The sequence below is a fragment of the Chelonoidis abingdonii genome, chromosome 3 (genome assembly GCF_003597395.2).
Source record: "Chelonoidis abingdonii isolate Lonesome George chromosome 3, CheloAbing_2.0, whole genome shotgun sequence".
Classification (NCBI taxonomy): Eukaryota; Metazoa; Chordata; order Testudines; family Testudinidae; genus Chelonoidis; species Chelonoidis abingdonii.
This window is the reverse complement of record NC_133771.1, coordinates 26934098-26960341: the sequence shown is the minus strand read 5'-3', so window position 1 is coordinate 26960341 and position 26244 is coordinate 26934098. Positions and strand designations below refer to the sequence as shown.

Below are 26244 nucleotides of genomic sequence, written 5' to 3'. Positions count from 1 at the left end.
GGTGCTTAGCACCTCAGTCTCCTCCCTCAGCCCTCCCACCCGCTGATGTCAATCAAGTCCTCCCTTTCCCTCCCAGCACCTCCCGCCTGTCATGGGACCGTTGTTCCATGGTGGGCAGGAGGTGCTGGCGGGGGAGGAGTGGGAATGGGATGTGCTTGGGGAGCGGCGGAACAGGGCGGGAAGAGGCAGGGCAGGGGTGAGGGCTTGGGAGAAGGAGTGGAGTGGGTATGGGACCTGGGCCAGAGCAGGGTGGGAAGAGGTGGGGTGGGGCTGCAGGTTTGGGGGAAGGGGTGAAGGGGGGGCGGGGCTTGGACCAGAGCAGGGACTGGGCATCCCCAGAGCAAAGAGGAAGTCAGCACCTGTGTCAGTGGCTGCAGTAAAAAACAGGCCACCTGCTAGCGCTCAAGAGACATCCTGCCTTGCTGAGGCATGTGTGCACAACACAGGACAGGAATTGGCCCTAAATCAAATGCAGATAATACAATTCAGATGCACAAAATTCAACTGATAAAAGTCCACTTTCAAAGAGCTGCAGGTATCTTTGAGAGATACATTTATTTTTTAATTAATTATTGCTATTGTTTTTTTATTGTCTAACGCTCAGAAGTGTACTGGGGGTGATGCACAGAAGACATGATTATTGCCTGATTCATTTAGCACCTAGAAAATCACAGGAACACATTGCGATTCACAAAGCCTGAGTGAGGCACCTAGGCTCCCTATCCAATGAATGGGGAGAGATAGGCTCCTGATTTGCAATTCACAAAAGCCAGTACACTAGGTGGGGAACCAACTAAATTAGCCAATGAGAGATGCTGACAAGAAGTTGTGTGTGTTAAGTCCCTCCCCTCTCACAGAGCTAAGCACCTAAATCCAGGCTGCAGGGAGGCACCTAGGTCTGTTGGCAATTCTCATCTATGATTATTTGTGGGAGCTAGGAGGTTAGGGCATTCACCTATGAGGCGGGAGATCTCTGTTCAAATCCTGTCTCCTCAGCGGGTGGAGGGGGAACTTGAACCAGGGAATTTCCCACATGACAGGTAAGTACCCTAATCACTGGACAAAAAGTTAGAAGGGAGAATATAAGAACAGCCATACTGGGTCAGACCAAAGGTCCATCTAGCTCAGTATCCTGTCTACCGACGGTGGTTTCCTCCTCCCTCCCCACAGCTGTTCTGTGTGAACTCATGTGCAGGGCATGATCCTGTAAGTGTGCTCTGAGCATGCTAGTGGATTGAGCCCTGCACACCAGATTGGAAGCTGAACACCTATCTGCCCCAGTTTGTGAATCACTCTGGAGCTTAGGTGAGAGAAAGGCATTCAGATGCCTCAAATGAAGCAGCAGTGAGCATGCCCAGAGGCAGAAGTATAGGTGCCGAGGGAACTTTTACTGGAAAAATGTAGGCACCAAGTGAGTGTAGGTGCCTTCCAGATTCAGTGGGAATTCTGTGAATTGCAGAAGAGCCTAAAATTGGGACTTAGGTACCTAAAACTAGATTTAGGGACCTATATCTGGGTTTTAGGTGCCTAAGTACCTTTGTGAATCTAGGCCATACAGTCTAAATGAAGTGACAAAAATAGGGTAGGCAGTGGGTTACTATTATATAGCTATAATTTATCTTTGCAATGTGTGAGAGGTTGTTGGGCATCTTCCAACCAAAACTCAACCTGGGATCTGAAAATCAAGTTGTGTTCTTCTCCCATTACGAACAGCAAAGGTCCTTCATTGAGAATTCTGCTGATAATACACAAAGTGGGATGGAATCCAGCTCATACTCTTCCATCTCTTTATTGTAGTGCTAGCAAGAGCAGACATTTGGTTTTTGTCAGTAAGTTATCATAAGGAGATATGACTGAAATACAGATGTGAAACCAAATCTTGAATCAGAAGGGATCATTTTTGCAGTTAGATGTCTCATCTAAAGTTGCTGACCAGTATGGTGTCATTGTTTCTCGGTACTCCTTCTGTTGGTCTTTCCCAGTTGGGTCTCATTTTATACTTAAATTGTAAAGGCAGGGAGAGTCATGTTGTTTTGTGTTTATACAGAGCCTAGCATAGTGAGGTCCTGGTCCATGACTGGGATAGTCCAATACTGCACTATTACAATTTTACAAATACAAATGAAGACTGGATACTTTCTGGAATAAATGATTTTGTCACACACAAGTTTTGGGGGCCAATACAGGAGTAAGGGGATAAAACTCTATGCTCTGTGCTATATGGGAGGTCTGACACTTCTGGCATTAAAATCTAATAAATAATATATTATCACCAGTGCAATTAAATGGCTAGGGAAAAAATTCATTTCATTTATATTTAAGTTAAGACGATTTGAGGAAAATAAGGGTAGGAAAATTTCATAAGATCTGAGATATCGGCAACATCCATGAAAAGACCTTATTCTAAATCTGAGTCTGGCTGAATTTCATTACTGGGAACATCAAAAATGGTCAATAAATACAAATGAGTGAGACTCAACACTGATGCTTTCAAAGTTATTAATATAAGCCAGGGGTTCCCAAATGTTGCCCTACTAGGAGCTGCTACAGGGCTGTACTTAATGTGTTGCATGCAACGTTAGTGGAGTCATATCAGGCCCAGGATATTAGAGACACAAGGTGGGTGAGGTTATATCTTTTATTGGACCAACTTCTGTTGGTGAGAGAGACAAGCTTTCAAACTTACTCAGAGCTCTTCTTCAGATCTGGGAAACATACTCAGAGTCACTGTTAAACATAAGGTGGAACAGATTGTTTAGCATAAGCAGTTAATATAATTCACCATGAATGGTCCCTTGAAATATGTGTTAACTACTTATGCTAAACAATCTGTTCCACCTTGTATTTACCAGTGACAAACTGAGTGTGTTTCCCAGACCAGAAGAAGAGCTCTGTGTAAGCTTGAAACTTTTCTCAAGAAGTTGGCCCAATAAAAGATATTACCTCACCCACCTTGTCTTTGTAGTACTTCATCTGACTATTCAATTACATTATTTTTAAATTAGAACTATATGCACCTATTCAAACTATTTGTTTACACTTGTAAGTTTCTTGGTATCTTAATAAAAATGTGTTTTTCAGTTCAACCAAAAAAAAAAAAAAAAAAAAAAAAAAAAGCTGATTACCTCTGTCCTTATGTACATGAAGATGATGGCCAGAGGCTGAATTTATTACATGTGGAATCCATTTGGCCTCTGAGTTGCTGATTTTGCACCTTTGGTTTAAGTTGGCAGCTTTTTTTGGTAGCAATCCAGAGATTATTTTAGGTGTTATAATTTCTGATCCCAGCCAGATCATGCAATTTCAAAGTCCCTCTCTTTTGTTCCAGACAAAAGCTACTGTCTTGCTACAATCCTTTGGCCTAATGAAGGACTGTATTTTTTACTGAAAGTTTAAGAACTGGATTTGCACCCGGAATTTCTAGTATATCTCTTGAAAAGATGAAACCCACTCAAAGTACTATAGGAAATAATCCATCATTCCATCTATTGTGTACAATCAATAACACTAAAAGACTGTCTTGTCATCTTATCAGGCTACATGGGTTTTAGCAGTTCCTTTATTAAGCCTGGAAAAGAAAGCAAGGAGAGAGGGATTCTTTGAACATCCAAACACGGTGTCACACTGAGTGTGATCCTGACACTGCCCAGGGAACCTGCTATTCCTTTGTTTACAGATGGATCTGTGATAACCTGACAGCTCAAATGGAAGGTCACCCATGAGGACAAGCAGGGGGTTCTTTTCCATCATCTCTGAATCCTGGAAGTGGCTTTTTTGACCACCCTCAGTATCCGGGCTTTCAATTAAATCCTACTTTTCCTGATGACAGAAGTATGTGGAATGTGATCAGGAGACATTCTGGTAATTTGTCTTGCATTACAAGCAGGGGAGGGATGCCAGGGTGAAAAACCCTCCTCATGGCCGTCCTGAGAGTATTCTCTCTGGATAGAAACAATGGCAACCACTGAAGTTTTACATATATTTTAAATGTAGGGTTTTATTTAAAAAAAGTAGACCCAACCCTTTGTGCTGGACTATGCCCATGTACCTGCCACAACAGGTGTAAACAATTTTGAACACCAAAGGTTTTGCCAATACCTTTGATGGAGCCAGAGCTTCATTCTAAGTTTCCAATTTCTTGCAGAACAGTGTTGCTGTTTCCTTCTCATGAAAGCATAGTCCTCTCAAAGGGAATTAGCAAAATATTGGAAATCACACACTGGCCTAACTAACAGAGGCCAAACCCTGCAGTCTTCCAGGGATGGAGTTCCATAGCAACTGTCCCCCTGGATCAGACCACGCAGTGGCTTATCTAGTCCAGTATCCTGCTTCCAACTGTGGCCAGAGTGAGCTACTTCACAGAAAGGGGCAAGAAAACCTTCAGTAGGCAGTTATGCAATACCTTGTCTGTAAGGCAGTTTCTTCCTAATGCCCAATACTTAGAGGTTGGCTTATGCCCTGAAGCATGAGGGTTTCCAACCCTTCCAGAACTCTTGTCTTGTTAAAAGTCTTTAGAGTACAACTAGACAATTTTATGGATAACAAGCATATCCAATTCTTTCTGGAACCTTGCTAAGCTGTGGGTTTCAATTGTATCTTGTGGCAAAGAGTTACACAGGCTAATAGTATGTTGTGTGAATAAGGTATTTCCTTCTATGAGTTTTAATTTTTTTGTCCTTCAATACTTAAAAAAAATATTCAGGCAATTCAGCTTGTGAGAAGTACCCATGATTACTCTGTTTAATAACCAGCTGACTCTTGTCTTTGACATTTGCTTGCACATACTTTGTTCTTTTTTCCCAGCACACATACAAAGCACACCATCTGTGAATGTGTGCTCTAGTCCAAAGGATAGCCCCCCCTAAACATTCACTTGACACAGTTTTATTGAGTCATGGCTGGTTTCATATTTCTTTTGCCTGCATTGCATTTAGTGTACCATGACCTAAGGGCAACTGCCCTCCGAAGTCTGCTCTTTTCAGCTGAGGCATCTGTACCCAATGAAGAGGAATGGTAGCAGTAGTATCAATGACAACAGGAAGCACTCAGGCAAAAGGGAGAATTATAGCTTCAAGAGCAGCATGAATATCATCAAGAGGTCACAAATCTGAGAGGGCAAGTTTACATTCAGCAGCAGAATTTCATTATTGCTGGGCACCTCTCAACAATTCTGCATGCAACTGGACTCAGAAGAGATGCTGCAGCAGAATGTATGGCTAATTTGACTTAAATAAATAACCAAACAGGAACTGAGTAACCTTAGGAAGACAAAAACTGAGGAACAGGTTGTCCCCATGAGGGCTATGCTGTGGATGAAACTATTATAAAATCTGGAAAGCCTGATTCTTTAGGGAGCTTCTTTTTGATTACTGTGATATAGATGAGTTTACAGTCCATATACAAAGAGCAAAACATGCACTGTACTTTCAGCATAAGATGACTTTTATTTTGAGTTAAATAAACAAAAAACACAAAAGAACAAATGCAACATCTCCTAGAGAGAGCACAGTGTGTGTGTGTGTGTGTGTGTGTGTGTGTGTGTTCTGTTATATTCTGCAGCAACTCTGAAAACAACACAGCTACTGAATTCTTCTGACAGGGAGAATGCTTAGAAATTTAAATGTGCTGTATCCAGAAAAACAAAAAGACTTACAGTTACTTAGCTACATAGTCCACAATGAGGATGCTTCAGAGGTATGTGGGAGTGAAATCTGTGGATCTCAACTCTTTATCCTCAAAGTTAATTTCATATATGTGAAAACTTTGGTTCTCAAAAATTTAATGTTTCACAAAATGTTGAGGATGTTACTGATCAGCTGTGAGACAAAGTGGGTAAGGTAATATCTTTTATTGGACCAACTTCTGTTGATGGAAGGTATAAGTTTGTAAACTACATAGATCTTTAGGTCTGGGGAAGAAAATCAGAGTGTCTGAGCTAAATACAGATTAGGTCAGATTGCTAATTTTGCCCCTTATGTTTAACAATCTGTTAATTTCAAATTTAACAATCTGTCCCAATTTGTATTTAGCTCAGACACTGTGTGTTTCTCCTCCAGATCTGAAGAAGAGCTATGTAGCTCAAAATCTTGTACCTGCCAAACAGAAGTTGATCCAATGGAAGATACTGCCTTACCTACCTTGTCTCTCATATCCTGGGACCAAATCAGCTACAACAACACTGCAAACAGACCTGCCGTATCACTTCCTCTCTGGATAGCTTGTTTCCCCTTCCATTTTTGTTCAGCTAGACTGTAAGCTCTTCATGGCTGTGACCATCTCTTATTACGCATTTGCACAGTGCCTAGGACAAAGAGGCCCCAGTCTTTGTGGAGGACTGTAATACCATAATATAAATACTATTGCTACTCCTGTCAATACACTAATGTGCAACACATCACTATGTCTACAAAAAACGTGACAATACTTGGGTAGCTGGTTGTGAGGTGACCACCACATTGTAAACCTATCAGTAATATCACTGTTGCCTTGTGCTTCCATCATCTGTTTGTTGTATCCACTTTTGGTTTATAATTAGATTGTAAGCACTTTGGAGCAGGCCCCATATTTTGTCATGTGTGCATACTGTGCCTAGCACAGTGGGACCCTGATACTTGATTGAGGCCTCTGGGTGCTACTGAAATACAAATAATAATAAGAATGCTCTATCATCCTCCAACTTAGATGCAGGATGACTCATGTCACTTGCCTACAGGACCTGAGTGGCACAGCAAATATTGCCATGATTGGAGCAACTCAAGCAGTTGCCATCCACCCATCACATCTCTACATCTTCTTAAAACATAAATAGACTTTGAACTTAGTTTAATCTTCTGCCTACCCTGAGGATTTAGGATCTAATGATAAAGAATTTGAATGCACTTAACGCACTTCTTTTAAAAAGGTCATCAAAACAAGAGATGAAGGTTTGATTTGGATAGAGTTTCCTTGAGTTTGGGTTGGACAGGTTTCACTTATGATAATACAACATAAAAATAAAGGCAGGCCACCAGATTAGAACACCATCCACACAAAGATTACTTATGAACACTGTGTATGTACTTTTTTTTAAGCACTATTTCCACATTGTCTAAGCTTGAGTGATATGTACCTAAAACCTAGAATTCTGGATTACTACAACAGTAATAAAGCAATATTTTATTGGGAGAAATCTTGGGAACCTACAAAAATAACTTTGCTAGCATTAGATTTGATAATGTTTCCTCTGATAAAATGTCATTGGCTTAACCTGTCTTTCTTCTGTTTAATCACTTTCAGAGGTTCATTAGACCAAGAGGAAATAAACTTTAAAACTCAAACCACATGCCACATTTCAAAGAACAAAAAAGTTCCAGACTGTGTTTCCACTTGCAATGTCAAGAGGTATTTCAGTTTAAAAAAAGTTAAAAAGGTGTTGGAAATGCCCTTTTCAAATGGAAAAATGCATGTGATCTCAAGGGTTTGGAGCCTATTAACCTATTTGGAGCCTATAATGGGATTTTTCAAGGATAACATAATAGTGAATTCATGTCTTTTAAGGACTTATATTTCATTTTATTAATAATAAGCATCGTTATAGTTAAGATTTCCCAAAATAAACATGAACTGTATAAATGAATAAAATAATATGGAACTCTTACAAAATGATAGAAGTAGATAGACAGGTACCTTACATTAAAGTCTTATAGTCAGGACTGGCTCCAGGCATTAGCGAAGGAAGCTGGTGCTTGGGGCGGCCAATGGAAAGGGATGGCACATCCAGGTCTTTGGCAGCAATTCGGCGGAGGGTCCCTTAGTCCCTTTCAGAGCGAAGGACCCACTGCCAAATTGCCTCTGAAAAGTGAAAGTGGCTTGGTGGGGCTGCTGCTGAAGTGCTGCTGATCATGGCTTTATCTTTTTTTTTTTCCCACTTTGCCGCTTGGGGCGGCAAAAAAGCCGGAGCTGGCCCTTCTCATAGTTCCCTGAATTCACATATTTGAGCAAAACTATATATGTTATGGAAGCATACAGTAAAAAACAGCATCAACAATATGAGTACATATGAGCCATCCTTCACGTTGCAAAACTATACACAAAAACTCACCAAAAACATTTGAAAAATACATACAAAAATAGTGATGAAATAGATTCAGAGGTTGTTTCGATGAGTATTTAAAACACTGAATTCATGTCTGAGCTCCTCATGACATGGAAGTGTCCAGGAGGCTCTGCAGCTCTAGCATTGCCTCCCCACCTTCAACAATCCTTCCCCCCAGATAATCCTAATGTTTTCTATCTGTATTTGGACAACATCTATGTATTTGTGCAGCACTTAATAAAATGTCTTCAGAAGCTACTGCAATATAACGGAGGAGATTGCAGGTCTTACTAGCCATACTGGTGCATTTAGGGACAGACAGCAGGGCTATACAACTTTCTGCCATGTTCCAAGATCATAAACCCTTCCCCTGCACACTCATAAGACTCCTAGGACTTTAAACTTCTCTCACATTACAAGACTGTATTGCCACATACCCTCAGGATCTTCCCTGGCTCTTCAAAACCCCACTTCCTTCACCTCCAGATAAGCCCATGACTTCTCCTGGATCTTTTCACTTGTAGGCCCCTGGCCATCCCCAGCTAAGTTGGCCCAGTGTTCTGGGACTCTTTTCCTCTGACAAATCGGCCAACCTTCCCCAGGTTTTAGCTTTCCTTTTGCAGCACCATGTTTTATGTTTCCTTTCAGGTAGTGACAAAACCCAATCATGTTTACCTTATGAGACCTGGCAAACCATAGACCCGAGCGGCCATTTATACTCTCAGTTTGTAGTCTATTAAAATTTGGATTCTAATACAAGAGTTCCCAATACTTTATGCTGTAGTTCTAGTGATTTAGGTCCCAGTCCTGGAGACATTCACACACATGCTTAGGTTAAAACCAGAAGTCATCCCCATAGACTTTACCTGTATAAGTTTGCAGGATCCAGCCCTTTGACGTCAATGATTTGCTTTCCAATTGATAAATAATAACATCATAATGACAACACCCAAAGATTCCAATCAAGATCTCTGTGCCATTCTTTTGGATACTGTGCAAACATATTGGAAGACATTGTCCATGTCCCAAAAGCGTTTCTAATGTAATTTAAGACAAGACACCACAAGTGTGTGTAACAAACAATAGAAGAGGAAGGAGAATGAGGATATCAGTGACAGGCTCACTTAGTTTCTCTTTTTAATGTTAAATATAAGATCTAAATAAACATATAAATAAATAAGGTAGATGAAAGCATTCCTGACTGGCCATTAACATAGCCATCTTCAGTTGACACTTTCACAAAGGCATCACATAAATCAGGGTAGATTATTCCTATTCAACATATTGTAGTAGAAGAGTGTCACACATACTCTCTACATTTTCAAAATGTGCCACGGGATTTTGCTTGCAACTACCATTAAATTAAATTCAAAGAGATGTGCTTAGCTAAAATCCTCATGCACAACTTTGAATATTTTGCCCCTTAGTAAACCTTCAAGACACAATTTAGGTAGCAGTTTGAGGAGTGAAGCGGAAGGCAGGCCTATTCTTCAAGATACATCACTGTGGTGTTCAGTAGGGCAGTCACCTCTTCACATACAAGGCAGAGTGTCAATAGAAGCATGTTACTATGCCACATTACACAGGAGATCTAAGAGGTTTAGTGCCCTAGAATGTTTGGCATCCCTTTTAAGCCTGTAGATCCAAAAAATGTTCTAAATCCCCTTTGTTTATTTAAATAGATGTTGGCAGGATAATTAAATGCCCCCTTCAAACATCCTGTTTGAAATATTAAACAGTAATTAGCTTGCTCAACTTTTTGCTTTTGTAAGAAAGGAGCCACTTGACTGCCTGCTTTCGTTTGCCTGAACACAGATGGAAAGGCATTTCTGTTCTGTTCACACATTTTTTCCCATGAGAAAGTAAGCATTGTTGTTTGAAGCAAGATATTTCTCCCAACTTACACACACAGCCAGTGCTTGTTTCAGAAAGATGTTGACTAATTTGAGCAACCTCTCCAAGCGACTCTCCAAACAGAAATGTCTTTCATAAGTTTCCGGGTCAGCAGCCCTCAGTAACCCAGAATGACTATTCTAGGACTGGAGATACTAAAATAGCTCCATATAAACAGAAACAGTTTCTATATCACACTGTTGCCTTGAGCACAGTATTCAGAAACCTCCCTGCACATTAAAATCTCTCTCCATGAAACAACTTACACAAAAGGATGTCTCTTCCCATATGGCGTTTCTTCGGTTTGTTGATTTTCTGTAATTTGATCACTTGACTTACAGCAATGTCTATTATTACCTCTAGCACGGAGTTTTAAATGGTCAATTGTAATTGTGCACATGGAAGGCCATTCTCCCGCCCAGTCCATTTGTATCTCAGCAGAAGCTGAAGTGCAGCCACTAGAGCCTCATGAAGTACCTCTATTGTGTGGAACTATTTGTGAGGGGAAAATGGTATCAAATCTCTTTTCAAAATTTGTATTCAACTCCACTATCCCCAAATTTGGTTTTTCTGTCTATAAGACAAGCCACAGCACTGGAGAAACAAAAATATACTGATGGCACTTCAAACTCATCTCCTCTAACGATTTTGGGCCCAGTCCAATGCCCTTTGAAGTCAATGGGAGTCTTTCCATTGATTTCAATGGGCTTTTGATCAAGCCCTCAACATACCCACATACGCAGCATTATTATTAGGCCAAAACTGCTTCACAAATGTTTTCGAGTGGACATAGTTTATGACTACGGAGGTACTGTGGTTAGAAAGGGCATACAAGTATGGGTGGGAAAGTGGTCTCCCTTTTCAAATTAAGATAAAGCTAGTTCATAAAACAAACATTTCTGACTTTCCCCTAATCTCCTTTCCTCACTGTTTCCTTTTCCTTTACTTGCAGAACTAATTGGGTGAAATCCTGGCCCCACTGGAGTCAATGGGAGTTTTGCTGTTGCCTTCAAAATGGAGTCAGATTTTCATTCACCATGTATACTAGAGTGATAGAAACAAACATATACACTGTTATTGGAAAGGATTATTAAGTCGTTTGGTTTCCTAAGTATATTTTTTCTAAAAACATTTGCCAAAACCCACTGCTTGCAACTACTGAAGCAGTTCAGTGAGGTTATTTCACCTGGACAGTTTGTGGATAGTTTGGAACAGGTAATTTAAATTAATATGTGCCCAGAACATGTTTCAGGCAAAGTACTCTAAGGGTGGGGTCGTCAAAAGCACCCAAGTGATATAGGAGCACAGTTCCAATGACTGTCAATAGAACTTCTGTTCAATAATCACCTACATGCATTTGAAATCCCAGCTTAGATGCTTAAGAGCATAATTAATGAGTCAGACAATTTAAAATATTTTCCCCAGTATTGGAGAATTGGTAGTTGTTGGGGGAAACACATTTTGGAAAAATAGTTTTAATATAAAAATTATTATGTCAACTGTATCTATCAAAGGAAAAGCTTTTAACTTGCATGTGCTATGGTAATAAAAGGCATTTCCTTGTATTTGATATATGTGAACGTTATTTAAATTCTTTTCCTTAATGCTTTGCAAGTGAGGACTAGTGAATGCTATTCCTAGTTTTCCGAATTTCTTTTATATGTTGGCTTGACTGTATACGAGCCGCTTTGCCTACATTGGCCATGCCAGTGTACTGTCATGATAAGTTTTGACATGGCAAAATTTAACTTTGATTGTGGACATGGTCTTGAGAGAACCCTGCTTCAATATAGAGAACTAGTTATGCAAATTGTAATGTAATGAGTGAGGTCTTAAGGGGCACCCTTAAATATAAGCTCACGACTACTCAGCTTGGATATTAAACAGAGCTAGTCTAATACCATTCCACTTCCCCTATCTTCGGTGTGATATGCTGGCACTTTCAATCCATCTCAGAAGTGTCTGTAGTTCAGTGGTACATGCCTTGTCCATTGTCCCTTCTTCAGCAGCACTCCCATTCAGCTCAGTGGGAGTTTAGCTTCATCACTCTACAAGCTTGGGCCATAAGTGCAGTGCTATCCTTTGGGATAAAAGGCCCTACAGAAACACAACCTATTATAGTGTAGTAATTTAGAATGTGTGGTCTTGGTTCTCAAAACTGTTACGTGATCACATCCAGGCTACCTTAAAGAGTATGGGTGAAATCCTGACTCTACTGAGGCCAATTGGAGTTTTGGTCATTGACTTAACAGGGCCAAGATTTCACTCCATACTTCCATCTCCTTGGACAAAGTGCTCAAGAGGCAGCTTCAAGCCAAGGGCTTCTGACAATGGAACAAACTTCTAGAGGAAAGTAGACTACTCTGGTGTCTGATCACACTGCAATATCTTCCTCTTTCATAAAGTTTCTCCATCAGAACCAGAATGATGTTTATAACAACTGCATCCCACCTGCCTAAAAAGCCTACCTCAACCAAAACTTACCATTGATAACCAGAGAAGGGAGGCAAGTTGAAGACATCATGCAGTCCACTGGGGACCTCTTTTAACCAATCTGATATACATAAGAAGCATTTAGATATTACAGTGATGAGCACCAGTACAAAACCTTAAGATAGATAGGCATTATTAAGAACATAAGAATGGCCATACTGGGTCAGACCAATAGTCCATCTAGCTCAGGATCCTGTCTTCTGACAGTGGCTGGTGCTAGATGCTTCAGAAGCAGTGAACAATAGTTGGCAATTTATAGAGTGATCCATCCCCTGGCAACAAGTCCCAGCTTCTGGCAGTCAGAGGGTTAGGGACACCCAGAGTATGCGGTTGCATGGCTTATGTTGATATGGTGTGAAGAAGTATTTCCTTATGTTTATTTTAAACCCGCTGTCTATTAATTTTGTTGCATGACTCCTAATTTGAGTCACTTTCTCCACACCATCTATGATTTTATAGACTTCTATCCTATCCCTTTCAGTCATCTCTTTTCCAATCTGAACAGTCTCAGACTTAAATTATTATTAATTATTAATTATTATTATTATTATGCTATTAATTAGTATTATTAGGTCACTGATTATATACACTGCATCTATAAAGGGTTACACATCTTTTAAGGAAAATTCACAGCTTATTTAGCACTTTCCCTATTCATGACTGAAAATGTTGTTTAACAAACTCTTAAAAACTTTTGAAAATTCTTTCCTGTTTTTTTACAAAATTTCACGTGTTTGGAACTGAAACTCTGCAAAGAGGAGGAGAGGTGGGTAGAGTGAAAATGATTCATACTAAATGGTATAGGCACCCTTATGAATGCATAAAGCTCTTTTCTCCATACAAGAAACTGGGTCTAAGTAACACTGGTGTTTCAACAGTTTGCTAATTACTCTGTGACACTTGAGGTGGCTGAAGTCAAGACATCTTGAAATTAAATTAGACACAGTGCAATAATCACACATTATGTGACTGGAAAAAGCAAATAAAGTGAGGATTATTTTTACATAGTCAAATTACAATTAGACTGCATTAGTATTTTAACATTGTAATTAATAGCGGCTTCTTATACCAGAGAAAAATGAATCCCACAGAGCAAAATGAAGACCATGTTTTTTTATGTAATTGTTAATGATTTGGAAGAAATTGTGGACAACCAAGCGGTAAAATTCATCAGTGACACAAAAATAATACTTTTGCAGGATTTAAGCAATCTGAGGAATTTCAGAGCACAACAGCAGAAGTAACATAATTTAAATAAATGCAGTGCAATGTATCTTGGAGAAAATCCTGCAATCCAAACTCTCATTTATTTAAAAATTAATAAAGAGTGAATATACTCCCATTAATAATAGGGGTCTGGCATGACAAAGACTGCAGAATCTGACCCATATTGACTAGTAAATTAAACTTCTCATTTACCCTGATGGCCTCCAAATTAGTAGGATCTTGTTAGGGAACAGATTTTGAAGGTCAGCTGGCTAGCCAAATGATGTTGTGTGTTTCAGAATGTAGCTATGGTATAATATAGAAAATATTAGTGTGACATCATCTAAAATGGCTATTAAACAAACATATAAAACAGTTCTTTGAGAACTATGTTCAATTTTGATGAAATGGAAAGGAAAAAAAGTAATGGACTGAAAAAGATCAAGAGAAGCACAACAAAATAGCTGTGGTGTCAGGAGGTATCAACATGATATTGCAATGACTGGGGCTATATAGACAGAGAAGTATTTTTCATTATTTGACATAATAAGGGTCTTTCTGGTCATTTTAATGATTCATAGTTTTTAGGCCAGAAGAGGCCATTAAATCATGTATTCTGTCTCAATACTCAGAAGAATCCTTTCTGCGAGGGACAAGTGGATAGCAGGACAGTGCATTGTCTTCCTGGAGTCAAGACTTGAGATGTCCCTCTAAGATTGGATAGGCTTCTGAAGCCAACAGGCAAAGATCCACTGATGATGGTTCATTTTGCCATGAATGACATTGCATTGAAGGATATCTCACAAACAACAGATGATTTCAGAGAACTCAGAAGCGTGCTGAAAAAGAAAAATGTCCAAGTGATCTTCTCTGAAACCCATCCTGTCCCACAAATGAAGGAAGACAGAAGATTTTGGAAGTGAACCACTTGCTAGATAAGTGGTATCGGGTGGAAGGTTTTGGTTTTATGGAACACTAGTGCACCTTTATGGAGGTAGGGGGTATAGTTTGGATGTCTTCTACTTCAGTAGAAGAGTAAGACAGGCTAGCTAGACCAGTCAGGAGGGCAATAAATGAATAAGAAAAGGGGATAGTAAAACAAGGGGGATAGAAGCAATCATTTAGCACAGAATCAAGATGTTGAGAACAAAATTAATCAAGGAATCAAAGGGGAAGAAACTATTTATTTGCCTATAAACCAGTGCTAGGAGCCTGGATAACAAATTAGAGCAGTATTTCCCAAACTTGGGACACCGCTTGTGTAGGGAAAGTCTCTGGTGGGCTGGGCCGGTTTGTTTACCTGCCGCGTTAGCAGGTCCGGCAGACCGAGGTTCCCATTGGCTGCGGTTCACTGCTCCAGGCCAATGGGAGCTCCATTGGCCTGGAGCAGTGAACTGTGGCCAGTGGGAACCATGATCGGCCGGACCTGCGGACGCAACAGGTAAACAAACCGGCCCGGCCCGCCAGAGGCTTTCCTACACAAGCAGCATCCAAGTTTGGGAAACATTGAACTAGAGGAATTGGAATTGATCATTTATGAGCAAAAATTTGATGTAGTTGGTATTACTGAAACCTGGTGGGATATTCTGCACAATTGGAATGTTGAAAATCAATGGTTGTGACTAGGGCTCCGGGTCTGTGATGGAGGTCATGGAAATTACGGATACCATGACTTTTGCAGAGACCAGAGTGTCAGTCCTCAGGGTCGCCCAAGCAGCTGGCTGCAGGGCCAGCTGCTCTGGTGGCCCACATAACAGCCACACCAGCCACTGTTCTGGCAGCCCCCAATAGTCGTCCTAGGGAGGCCAGAGCAGCGGCAGTTCCCAGCTGGCCCCAGATACCCCTCCCCAGCAGCGGCACCCTCTGGACAGCCCCACAACAGCAGTCCCACCACCACAACTGCCCAGTGCTTACCCCCTCCCTTGATTTAATCACAGGTATTTTTAGTATTAATCATGGACAGGTCACAGGCCATGAATTTTTGCTTATTGCCTGTGAGCTGTTCATGACTTTTACTAAAGATATCTGTGACTAAATCGTAGCCTTAGTTATTATCTGTTTAGGAAGCATCAAGTGGGCAAAAGGGGAGAGGGAGTGGCATTCTATGTCAAAAATGGCATACCTGTTTCCCAGTCACTGATCACTTGGAAAAGAATTATCCTGAATTCTTATGGATCAATGCCCTAACAGATAAAGCACAAAATGAGGTATTAGTCGTTATCTTCTACAGAGCACCAAATCACATTAGGCAATAAGATAACTGGCTCCTTATGCACCTATCTCTTATGTTTTGGAAAAAAAGCTGTGTGTTCATGGAAGACTTCGAGGGAGATATGCTGGAGGTCTCATGCTGCCGGTACTAAAACATCCCTGGAATGTCTAGATACCTTAGATGACAATTTCCTAACCCAAAAAGTGTTGCAACCAATGCAGTGGAATTCTATATTAGTCCCGGCTTGACAGATAAAGAGGAACTGATCAGAGAATTAAAAATTAATTGTATCTTAGGTGATCATGACTTGATCACATTTATAGTATGTAAAGTCCAAATCAGTAATATACATTTAGTACTTTAAAAAGGTCGGTTTATAAAGCTGAAAACAACTATGGTCCAAGTCATCTGGGAAGAATAATTTAATCAGAAAAATGTAAATGATCATTGGGAATTTTTTAAGAACATTTATTAAATGCCCCAAATGCCCCAAATGCCCCAATCAAGGATGAAGGCTGCATTGCTTAAAAAAAATGGATGAGATTTAGAAGGGAAGTGAAGGTTTCTATAAAAAAATAAATAGCAATTGAAAAAATGGAAGAAAGGGAAAGTTGATAATAATGAATATAATCAGAAGCTAGGAAATGTTGAAAATTGATAAGGGAAGCAAAGGAACACAAGGTGAAATCTAAGGCCAGCAGAGTTATGGACAATAATAAAGAGGATTTTTCTAAAGTATATGAGGAACAAAAGAAAAAAAAATCCCAACAATGATATTGGTCCATTACTGGACAGAAATGCTGGAAGTATAAATAACAATGTAGAAAAGGCTGAAGAATGTTCAGTAAATATTTCTGTTCTACATTTGGGAAAAAACAGATTTTGTCTTGTCATATGATGATGATAAAACTCTTTTCATTCCACTTTAGGAGAATGTTAAACAGAAGTTACTAAAGTTAGGCATGTTTAAATCAGCAGTTCCAGAAAACTTGCATTTAAGAGTTTTTAAAAAGCTGGATGAGGAGCAAGCTGGACCATTACTGCTGATTTTAAGTAAATCTTGGAACAATGGGAAATCATCAGAAGACTGGAAGAAAGCTAATGTGCCAATATTTAAAAAAGGTAAATAGAAAGACTTGGGTAATTATAGGCCTATCAGGCTGACATCAATCCCAGGCAAAATAATGGAACAGCTCATATGGGACTCGATTAATATAGAATTAAAGGATAATATAATTAAGGCCAGTTAACATGAGATTATGGAATATAGATGCTGTCAAACTAACTTCATATCTTTTTTGATGAGTTTTCAAGTTTGGTTGATAAAGGTAATGGTGTTGATGTAATATACTTAGACTTCTGCAAGGTGTTTGACTTTGTACCACACAACATTTTGATTACAAATCTAGAACGATACATAATTATCATGGCACATATTAAATGATTAAAAACTGGGCTTTGTAACCTTTTGTTAAAGAAATTTTTCTTTCATCACATGTACACACCAACTTGTTATTTATTTATTTTGGTGCACAGACCCTGGGTTCAATGATGACAGTTTGTTTTTATTTTGTAGAAAAAGAAAGCACTGAAAGATTTGCTTTGGGGAAAAAATATACAAAGAGCTATGTGAATTTGGGAAACATACGAGGAGAAAAACTCAACAGAGGTCAAACCTCAGATCTGCTAACAATGACAGCATCCTTTAATTTTCTCCACGCTATCTTCTCTGGAAAAGCTGTCAGGGACAGTAATACAGTATCCACCTTTGGGTATCACTACAATGACCAGAGCCCGACTGTATATCTCTATTTGTTTCAGATAAATCAATATTTAGCTATTTCCATGTTCCTAAACACTGATTCACTGGATATGCAAGAACTAGATGGCACAATGGAGGAGATAACAAATGACAGGGATTATGACCTACTGGACAAAACTGAAACTTTGTGGTATGATTCTAAGAACTGCTATGTCAGCTATAATGCATGCAATCTAGACAGGAGGACGACAAAGGGAAAAGAAGGTAGATGAGTGGCATTATAGGTAAAGCCACTGAGATAACCACTTTCTCTACTAAAAAGTGTAAGTATTTTGAGTAAGGATACAAGAAACAAAAATGAAAGGAGGAACTACAGTGGGTGGTTGTTAAAAGGCAACAGCAATGGAAGAGTATAAGAAAATAGGTCCATACCTGTTGGGTAAATACATGCATGCAGTTATTTAGAGGTCAGGAGCTCCACTCTCCCAGACCTTCTATCCAAAGAGAATTTCAGTGAATAAAATTCTATATTCTGTATTGCCCTTGTAAATGATCAGTTTGCTTTGGTTCAGGCAAAATTAAAGATATAGAAATATTACAGTGGTATGCACAAACTAGGGTACTAAGAGCAAATCCAGTAAAATATTTGTGTGTATAGACAGAGGTGAAAGTAAGCCGGTACGGGCTGGTACGAAGGACCGGTAAGAAAAGGAGACTGGCTGAGGGAGGGAGAAGCCTGCCCCCTGCATAAGAATAGTTTAAACTCAGCTGTTCCCTGCGCAGTTCAGCCCCCAGGGTTAGGAGTAGTTTCTGGCATCCTTGTTAATTTCACTCACAGTAGCTGGGGGGAGTGGGGAGGGTGTGTTTGACCAGGCAGGGGCAGTCCTTGTCTGCCCCCCGGGATGAGGGGATTTCTCTCCAATACTAATATACACAACAAATATAAGCATTTGGTTGCACAGCTTAAATCCAGAGCTAATAAAAGCAGGTGGAAGGGGAAAACTCACTGTCACATTGGTTTCTCATCTCCTCCCTCCAACTCCTCCAGCCAGGCTGCAGACAAGGCTCTGCATTCCTCCCCCATCCCAGCAGGGGTTCTCCTCTAGGCTCTAGCTTGCAGTAGGGAGACTGGCTGAAATACTTGCTGCTGTTGCCTGCATAAGAACAGTTTAAACTCAGCTGTTCCCTGTGCAGTTCAGCCTCCAGGGTTAGGAGCCGTTTCTGGCATCCTTGTTAATTTGACTCCCAGTTGTTGTTGAGGGGGGAGGGTGTGTGTGACCATGGCAGGGGCATTTCTCCTATACACAAAAAACACAATCAAAATCAGGAACCATTTCCAAGTTCAAATCTATCCCATTCCCTCCTCAGCAGAGGATCATGGTTGTGATGTCCAAAGTCCTTACCAATCCTCTTTGAAATGTTACTGAACCACACAGAGAACAGTTGAGTTTAAACTGTTCTTATGCAGGAGACAGGCTTCTCCCTCCCTCAGCCAGTCTCCCTGCTCCTGCTGCAAGCTAGAGGGAAGCCCCTGCAGCTGCTGCTGAGTGCCAGGCAGGGAGAAAGCAGGGATCCTGCATCGGCAGCCTGGCTGGAGGAGGAGGGAAGACACAGAGAAAAATGTGACTGTGAGTTTTCACTTTTTCAGGCTTATTCCAATAGTAAAATTTTATTACAGACAGTACTGGCAGTAGTAATAGTAGCTTTATTTTCTCTGTCTATGTCATGCAGTGGGAGGGATCCATGAAGTACGTAGGAGAGGGGGGTTGCTTGCGATTGGACCATATGGGTAAGAAATGTAAATTACTTTCACCCCTGCCCAAACCACAGGGCTCCCAGCTGCCTCTGCTGCTGGTAGCTCCAGGGATGATTTAAAGAGCCCGGCTCCTAGCTTCAGCCAAATCCCCAAGTCCTTTAAATCCTGATTTAAAAGCCCCGGAATTTAAAGGCCCCACCTCTTCTGATAGAGGCCACAACTCTTCCGGTTGAGGCCCCGCCCCCTCCGCAGGACTCCAGAGTACTGGTAAGTCCTTTAAGTTACTTTCACCCCTGTGTATAGGGAACAGAAAGTTTAAAATTAGATACAAGAAAGTTAAAACCATTGTGATAGCTCATTTCTCTCCAGCATTTCCTTATGGCACACATGGACTATATCCTCCCAAACACTGTCTAACATGTTACAAACACCCACTTATAGAACAGGAAATATCTATTCTATATTTTGGTTTTGTTACAGAGCTGAGTTCATATTTATTTCCTTGATAGGATGGAGTCCTGTTCCTAGAAAGGAGAGAATAAGACAGAGGGAGCTGTACATCCTGTTGACTCAACTCTGAACCTGCATGCTGCAATCTAGAGAAAACATCTGGATAAAATTACAAACAAGAGTGTTAAGTTACCGAACAACACATCTTCCTGGCAAGTCCACATTCAGACTTTGGCTATACAATTTGTAGATTGATTAGACATTTTATTATTATTTTATGGGGCAGTTCAAGAAAAAAAGTTAGGCTGCTTGGAATTTTTACAAGAAAATAGCTAATAAAAACATATTAAACCTTTGGCAATGCCAGAAGTTTGTACTGTGTATGGGAGCATGAAGATGTGAGCTACAGCACTGGTTCAGTGCATCAGTCACTGTGATTATAATGTTAATGTCTGAGCGGTAACACTTGGATATGAGTGTCTGGACAGAATTCAGGATCTCAAGAAGAGTTTTTCTGTTTCCCAGTGGCAGCTGCTGTCCAAATCAAACCACTTTTTTTTGGGTAGCAACATTTATATCATACCAGGGTGGAATTAGAATGTTTAAGGCAGGAGAAGTCAGATTCAGTTTTAAATGTATGACTATTTTATCTGCTGAAAGAGGATCACAGATATTTTAAATAAATGTTTATTGTGGTGAATTCTGGTATTGATAAAATTATTTGCATTATTTTTCACTGGTGTTAATGCTGCCAGAAATGGCTATGCAAAGAGGTTGTATTGACTTCTTTCATTTACAGTGTGACTTGTGATGACAAAAAAATAATTTTCCTACAGATTTCTGCATTCCACTTCAGAAACCCCGTTCCCAAAAAACAACCTCACAAAACACCCAATTCCCATCTGGAAAAAAACAACAACTCCACAGTATGTTCATTCATCTAAACCTGTCTTCACCACACAGTGAGAAATCATAATTTAAAAAGGTACAGAAATCCCCCTCTCCCCCCTGAGGGTACCCCTGCATAAGCATCTCTATCTAATTTAGGACAGGCTAAAGACTCTACACAAGCTTTGCCCCAGTCCTTGGTATAGGGGAAAGATTCATGTATTCCAAAGCAGAAGGGACTATTGTGATCATCTAGTCTGACTTCTTCTTTAGCACAGACCACAGATCTTCCTCCAGATAATTCCTATTTGAATTAGAGAACATCTTTTAGAAAAACAGTCAGTCTTGATTTAAAAATTGCCAGTGATAGAGAACCTACTAATAGCCTTGGTAAATTGCTCCAATGGTTAATTCCTAATGGTTAATTATCCTCACTGTTAAGGGTAGGAAGGGAGAATGGCCAGAGTGTCCTGTGATGCTGTTATTCTGTACTTCTTAGGCTGTAACTTACAGGGCCTCTGGCTGTCCCAAGATACAGGTGTCATACAGGTGGCTTAAGACCACCTTTTCCCCATGCCTTCCGTTCTTGCTCCCAGAGCAAGAAATGAGTAACAGAATCAGGGCCAATGTGTGTCTCCGCTGTATTGGGCTATGTCTGAATCTAGAATACCAGCTGTGTCCAGCTGACAGAAGACAAAAGCATAATGGTATTCACTGATATAATCAACAAAAATACCCTACAGTAAAGTGTTTTTCTTCTTTTTGTGAGGAAACAACATGCAGCTTCCACATATATCCTTTTGTTCTGAAACATTCAGATATCCCTAGTCTGTGTCCTATAGAAAATGAACTCCAAAGAGATTTTCCAATTAGAAAATGGTAAGACAGAGTGAAAATTTCCTAGCAGAAGTATGTTTTCCACATTTTCACAAACATTCTCACCTTTCTTTCCTGGAGGAAAAGTATGAAAAAAGGAAGAGAAAGAGAATACCCCTGAAAATCCAAGCACTGGAAATGGAAAACCAAATATTGTTGGTTTCCAAAATTCAAAAGATAATGGTATTTTAAGGAAAAACTAAATGATAAATATTGTTTCTTTTGACATGTTGATTTAAAGTAAAATACTTGAGTTCTGATTTTCAGATTGGAATACTGAAAAAATATGTTGTTGAAATTGTTTCCATGTTCACAGATGAAAAAAATGTTATGATAAAATACTTGTAGCCAGCTCTATTTCCAAACAAGTGCATAATATCACAGCTTTTTCAGAAGAGGTAAGAGTTCTGTTTCCATTGTTCCTTTTCCATAATGAAATCACCTTTCTGTATCTCAGTGCATGACCAGTAGTTGCCAGTGGCACAAAATCCGTGAGAAAAGTTTACAGGCACTCAAAACACAAAAATACTTCTACTTTGTAAATGTAGCATGCTGTCCAGAGTATAATGTCTATGACTTGGCCATGAAGTAATCCATTTAAGCTTCGAGTTTAATAATTGCATTCCATGGAATTAAAGGTATCCCTGCATATGGGCTTCATGTAGCAGACATCACCTGTTTGTAATTGAATCACTAGAGTGGCCCCCAGCTGCAAAGTTCAGTTACAGAACTGGATCTTGACACAAACTTGCTCTGTGTTCTGAGCTGTTTGGATCCAGGATTTTGGTTTGGATTCCCTATCAATGAGAAACGGATTCAATCACAAAGTTGAGATCAAGGGCTGCCCTTACAGAAAGCTCTCTATAACTGAATAGTGGTTAAACTATTAGCATTTTCTAGAAATTGAATAAGGTTCTCTGAAAATTATTCTAAAATGCTAAATATTTTAGTAGATATTGTATCTTTTCTATGGGTTTTTAAGCCATCTATACAAATCTATTGCAAGGATAAAATTCTCTATTATGTCCTTTAGTAAAATGTATTACATTCTACAATGCTTTTCTGTAAAGGTGAATCAAAAATTCCTTTAGTCTGAGGGCATTTGGATGAAAGGTTTTTGTTTGGGACCAGATCTCCTAATAATTATTTTGTAACTTAGTGAACAAGTTTTGCTTTAACAAATTGAAATTATTTGCAAACTCCAAACTACTAGTGCTCCAAATGTTTCTTAACATCCACTCCCCCAAACCACCCAGCTGATTCACTAATTCTGGACCTGATCACGCTGCCATGATCTGTGCACAAGAGCCCCATCAATCTGCAAAGTACATGTAAAAGTGAGAACCACCTGCCTTCATGGAAATGCCCTCCCCCCCATCCTGGCCTCTGCAGAGGGATCTGTGTGGAAGCAGGATCTGTGGAGCAAGGGAGCAGACAGTGGGTGGCTAGGTGTATGGGTAGGTGAGATGTATATTGCTCCTCTACCATCCCCAAAGAAGGATGGAAAGATCATACAGCCTGCAATTGTATTAGCTTTCCTCCAACCCCCATCCACAGTAAGAATCCTTGTAATGGTAGTCCTGGCCCCTGAAACACCTCTTGACAGCCCAGTGCACTTCTCCTATTGGAACCATGCCTCAGTTTCTTCTAGTGGGATTTCAGTGACGACTTTGTACATTGAACAGTGCCCCAGGGGTCTAGTTTACTTAACTCAGAGGTGAAACATTGTACAGATAGACCTCCCCCAACATCTCTAACTGAAGGGAGAATGGACTGAGTAAATCTAAGTCTATCAAATTATCTCCAGGTCTCTCACAGCAGGGCCTTTTTGACCTGGAACACTCTTCTAGAGCCAGGATCTTTTGTCATCAGCTGGGGGAAGGGTCTCTCCTCTCGGGTCAAGGTCCTCATAGAGGTCAAACTGTGATCATCCTTCCTTGGGATAGCCTATAATTCCTGAGCTCTGGGACTTCTGCTGCTACCTGGTGAAGTCACTTCATGGAGGACAGGTTCTGCTGAGACCTGGCATTCATAGCACTTCCTTTTTGGAGGCTTTCCCCCAAGGAACATTCTTTCTTGGTTTCCTCTCATGGTGCATCCACACCCAGGTTGCTCCTGAGAAGCCCTCCCCTGGGGAGCTTTCTCGTTCTAGCAGCTGATCCTCTCCCTGCCAACATCTTTTCTCTTAGCTGCCTCCCACTCGGCGCAGCCTAGATCAGCCACCATCTTTAAATAAGAGTGATAAAATTTGCAGCAAAATCATCTAAAATATAAAATGAGCTAGGAAAAATGAACGACGGGAAAAATGTTATGTTTCTTTCCCTTCATTTTTCCTCCTTTGTCTGTATCAGACTTATCTTGGTATCAGTAACAGCTCATTTACATTTGACACAAGCTTTCAGCATTTCCTGATGATGTTGTACAGTTCCTGGTACATAACAATTACCTCTCTTTGTTCACTTTTGTTGTTGTTGTTATTGTTTTTTTTAAAGACACTGACTCTGAGTTCTTTTAATCAAAACTGACCTACAACCTTGCATGATACTGAAGCCAGAGGAAGCCACAGAAGATCATAGATCTAGGTGCCATGTTGACCTCCATGTAGATTCATGTAAATTTCACCAGCCTTTAGAAACCAGACGTTCTTTGAAAGCATGGGTCAGGGAAAGAAGGGGCAATATAGGCAAAAGTATCTTTTAAATAAGTCATTCTACAATTTCCCTACCCTCCAGCGCCTTTTGCTAAGGTTATATTTGTTCTCTTCTTAGTGTCTGAAGAGCTATGGACTGTGCTGTGTAGGAGCTTAGATTAGATCAAGGGTTCTCAAACTTCATTGCACTGCGACCCCATTCTGACAACAAAAATTACTACATGACCCCAGGAGAGGGGACTGAAGCTTGAGCCAGCCTAAGCCCCGCCACCTCAGGTGAGGGAGCCCAAATCCAAGCCCGACTGCCCTGGGTTGGGGACAAAGTCAAAGCCCAAGGGCTTCAGCCCTAAGTAGGGGGCCTATAACTTGAGCCCTTGGGCTTTGGCTCCAGATCTGGGCCCCAGCAAGTCGAAGACAGCCTTGGGGACCCCACAGTTTGAGAAGCACTAGATTAGCTGATCATAGTGGTGTATACTAGACTGAAAATATGTGGGGAAGAGGAGTTTGGAGCAAATGGCTAGTTGGTAGAAAGGAAAATAGGGCTCATAGTTGAGGGTGAAGAAAGCAGACTGTATAGGAGACTGTGCTATCAGCAGTTCCCCTGATTCCTAATTGATTTTACAATCTTGGTTTACACACAGTTAAGATTTTTACTGAGCATGTAGCGATGCCAGGGTTACATGTTGACAGACCTGCGTTTTTCTGGCCTAGCTTGCATTCCTGAGCCCCTGTTGCTATATCAAACTACATCCCTTTTGAAATCTGACTCTCTTTCTCCAATTCCACTCTTCATACTACAAGTAGCATTTCCAGGGAAATTCATTTTATGCCAATCTTCTGTAGAGAGGAAGTCTTCTTCACTGGCTAGGGCACTGGCCTAGGATTTGAGAGATGTGGCTTCAATTCCCTCCTCCCCCTCAGACTTCCTGTATTTTCCAGGTGTTCTGGGAGGACAAATGCATTAAAGACTGTGAGATGCTTGTATACTACAGTGATGGGAGATATATAAGTACTTCAGATAGATACATAAATTCATGCCTTACATTCACAAGATAAACTAATTTCTAAAACACCCATCCATAGCTCCAGGTACCCTACCAGTTATTTAAAATAACAATCCATGCAAGAATAACCTCTCAGCTGCTTAACCAACCTTCCCCTCATCCCAAATTAACATCATTTTGCATATATATACCTGCCCCTGGAAATTTCCACTACATGCATGCGATGAAGTGGGTATTCACCCATGAAAGCTCATGCTCCAAAATGTCTGTTAGTCTATAAGGTGCCACAGGATTCTTTGCTGCTTTTATAGATCCAGATTAACAGGGCTATCTCTCTGATACTTGATCATTTTTGTGCAGGATTCTCAATGGGAGTTGTGCAGTGGAACACCTGTGCATCTTGTTGAAACCATATGTAGGAGTCTAATTTTTCTCTGACTTGTTTTCCTGCCAGCTTGAAAATTGCAAATGTAGATGTACAAGATCTGGTACCTATGTTTAATCTGAAGATGAGGACAAAACTTACACTTATAGTGAAAACGACATGCACTGATAAGTACCTGAAAAGTTGAGCCACACTTGCAGCTGTTTGACTTGCTTTCCTAGTAATGACAAGCATTCTAGCAAGGTTCTCTGGGAAGAATAAAATAAAGAAAATCAATCTGAACAAGAGTAATCAAGAACATAAATAAACTTTAGGATAATGACAGGGGGTGTTTGAACGTTGTATGAAACATGGGCAGTTTTCTCCAGGAACTCTGAGGGTGGAAGAAGAAAGAGTCTCAGCGATCTTCTCAAGAGATGAAGGAAGAGAGAAAGGCAAGGCTTCACATTAAAACAATGGGCCCATCCCACCCATTCTATCAAGAAGACGTCACTGTAAATGGCTCAGCATTTTGATGTTACTGTCTCTTTTTTGTGCCCTTAATGACAAGGATTTTAAAAAGTTTTAGCCAATACACATTGTTCTGCAGACATTG

At 40.3% G+C, this 26244-nt stretch overlaps 1 long non-coding RNA gene across 1 annotated transcript in view; it reads left to right on the top strand.

The window, feature by feature from the left end:
* Nucleotides 1-20505, top strand: part of LOC142046469 (uncharacterized) — a 39946-nt gene extending 19441 nt beyond the window's left edge. The window contains exons 3-5 of the long non-coding RNA XR_012655419.1: nucleotides 10920-10986; nucleotides 17700-17830; nucleotides 19906-20505. This is a non-coding gene — a long non-coding RNA (uncharacterized LOC142046469). The remainder of the gene's footprint in view (nucleotides 1-10919; nucleotides 10987-17699; nucleotides 17831-19905) is intronic.
* The last annotated feature ends 5739 nt before the right edge of the window (nucleotides 20506-26244 follow it).